Below are 3,317 nucleotides of genomic sequence, written 5' to 3'. Positions count from 1 at the left end.
GGCCGGGGCCGGGGCCACGGGGGGACGGGGACGCGTGGAGAGCCGGCCACAGGTTCTCAGACCCACCGGACTCGGGCTGCGGCGCTGCGAGCGACAACTGTCAAGAAGCAGAGCGGGCCCCGCCCCAGACCCCGACCGCCCAATCAGAGGCGGGAACCCGAAGCCCGGCCTCGAGCCCGGCCACGCCCACCGCCCAGGCCCCGCCCACCCGCCCTGCAGAGTTGATAAAGCCGGCAGTCTGCAGCTGCGACCCGGGCTCGGCTCAAGCCGCGCCACCTGGCAGGGCCTGCCCCCTGCGGGAAGGAGCCGCGGCCCCGCCCACGCCCCGCCCACGCCCACGCCCCGCCCCCACGGGCCCCGCCCACGGCCGCCCACCAGTCCCACCAACCGTCACCTCCAACTACCGCAGACCCCGCTTTCTCCCGTCCTCAGTTACGCCAACAGTAACTTCCCAGTTATCCCGCGCCCCCCACATCCCTCGGGTCCCAAACTCTAGCATAAAAGAGGATGGAAGAGAACTGAGCGCGGATGCTCTGGTCCGCTGCAACCTGGGGGCAAAACCCAAGGGAAGGGGGTCAGGCTCTATTTATTTATTTATTTACTTACTTACTTACTTACTTACCTACTTACTTATTTGTACTGGGGATTGATTGATTGAACCTAAGGACAGTCTAACTTTGAGCTACACCCCCAGCCCTTTTTATTTTTTATCTTGAAACAGGGTCTTAAGCTGGGCAGTGGCCCAGGCCTTGGGAGGCTGAGACAGGAGGATCGAAGGTTCTCAGCCAGCCTCAGCTACTTAGTGGGCCCTCTGCAACTTATTAAGACTCTGTTTTTTTATCTTTTTTTTTTTTTTTTTTTTTTGTAGCTCAGAGGTAGAATGCACCTGAGTTCAATCCCCAGTGCCACACACACTCACACACACACACACACGGAAGGAAGAAAGGGGAAAAAAAGAAAAGAAAAAAGAAACAGGGTCTTACTAAATTGCTGAGGCGGGCCTGGAACCTATGATCCTTCTGTCTCAGCCTCCCAAGTGCCACCAAACAGAAAAGACCTAAAGAGTGTGTGTGTTCGTGTGTTTTACTGGAGATTGAACCCAAGGGCTTTCTACCTCCAAGCTATACATAACTCCAGCCCTATTTTTTTTTTTTCCGGATCTGGGGATGGAACCCAGGGGCATTTGACCTCCGAGCTACTCCCTCTGCCCTATATTTTATTCTTTTATTTTGAAACAGGGTCTCACTGAGTTGCAAAGGATGTCACTAAGTAGCTGAGGCTGTCTGCGAACCATGATCCTCCTGTATCAGCCTCCCAAATGCAGGGATTACAAGCAAGCGCTATGAAGCTACCAAACTGGCTTATTTTCTTTTTATTTTAAAACAGGGTCTTAAGCCAGGTGTGGGTGCACACTTGTAATCCCAGCATTCAGGAGGCTGAGAAGGATCGGGATTCGCGGACAGCCTCAGCTCCTTAGGCCCTCCACAATTTAGTGAGACCCTGTTTCAAAATAAAGAATAAAAAATAGGGCAGAGGGTATAGCTCAGAGGTTGAACGCCCCTGGGTTCCATCCCCAGACCCGCAAAAATTAAAAAAATAAAATGAAATAGGGTCTTAACTAAAGTGATAAGGCTGACTCCAACCTGGGATTCTGTCTCAGCCTCCCAAGTTTTGGGAGTACAGAAACAGGCTACCAGTGCCACCATGCCTGTCTCCAGAGCTTTTAATGTGGCTTACCCGCGTCTTCCAAGAGTGGGACTGTCTCTTCATTCTGTCTCATCTCTCAAAAGAGCCCAGATCTCACTTCACAAAAGAGCCCAAATCCATAGTGCTCTAATCCACTGCAATTCCCTTTGCAGCAGTGATTTTTCCTCCCTAGAATACCTTCTCTTACATTTGGTGAGGCCCCAGGTAAAGTTTGGGGTTTTTATTTTTGTTATTGTTGTTTTATACTGGGGATTAAGCCCAGGGGTGGTCTACCACTCAGCTACCATACCCAGCCCCATTTTTTAAAATTTATATTTGTAGTGCTGGGGATTGAACCCACAGGCAATCTAGCTCTAAACTACACCCTCAGCTATATGTATGTATGTATGTATGTATGTATGTATGTATGTATGTATGTTTGTATTTTGCAATACTGGGGATTAAACCCAGGAGCATTCTGCCTCTAAGAAATACACCCAGCCCTATTTTATATTCTTTATTTTCTTTTATTTTGTGGCACTAAGGATTGAACCCAGATACATTTTACCTCTGAGCTAAACCCTCAGCCCAATTTTATTTTTATTTGGAAACAGTGTCTCACTAAGTTGCAGAGAGTCTTGCTAAATAGTAGAGGCTGGTTTGGAACCTGCTATCCTGTCTCAGCCTCCCAAGTACTGGGATTACAAGTGTGCTGGCTCTCTCTCCTCTCCTCTCCTCTCCTCTCCTCTCCTCTCCTCTCCTCTCCTCTCCTCTCTCCTCTCTCTCTCCTTATCTCTCTCACCTTTCTCTTCTTTCTCTTTCTTCCTTTCATTTTTTGTGATACTAGGGATTGAACCTAGGAGCATTTCTCCTCCAAGCTATACCCCCCAGTCCGAATTTTATTCTTTATTTTGAAACATGGACTCACTGAGTTGCAAAGGGCCTCCCTAAGTAGTTGAGGCTGGCCGCAAACCTACAATCCTCCTGCCTCAGCCTCCCAAGTACTGGGATTACAAAAGTGTGCCACCACACCCAACTCCGACTTCCTTCCTTCCTCCCTCCCTCTTTCTTTTCCTTTCTTTCTTTCTTTCTTTCTTTTTTTCTTTCTTTCCTTCTTCTTCTTTGTGGTATAGGAAATTGAACCCAGAGGTATTCTACCTCCAAGCTACACCCTAGACCGGTATTTTATTTCTTGTGTGGAAACAGGGTCTCACTGGTTTGTTGAGAACCTCGCTAAATTGCCGAGGCCAGGTTTGTGCCTGCAGTCCTCCTATCTCAGCCTCCCAAGTACTAGTATTACAAGTGTACACCACCATGCACAGCTATTGTTTTGTTTTGTAGTATTGGGGATTGAATCCAGGGGCATTTTACCTCTGAGCTACACCCTGAGCCCTATTTTATTTTTTTTTTGAAACAGGGTCTTGCTAAGTTAATGAGAGTCTCACTACTTGCTGAAGCTGTTCTCAAACGTGCAATCCTTAGGATTACAGGTGTGTGCCACCACACCTGGCTAATTTTTTGTTGTTGTTTTTTGTTTTGTTTTGTTTTTGGCGGTACTGGAAATGGAACCCAGAGGCATTCTATGTCCGAGCTACACTCCCAGCCTTATTTTTTTATTCTTTATTTTGAAA

This window comes from Muscardinus avellanarius, assembly GCF_963383645.1.
Source record: "Muscardinus avellanarius genome assembly, chromosome: 3".
NCBI classification, from domain to species: domain Eukaryota; kingdom Metazoa; phylum Chordata; class Mammalia; order Rodentia; family Gliridae; genus Muscardinus; species Muscardinus avellanarius.
This window is presented reverse-complemented; position numbering follows the sequence as displayed.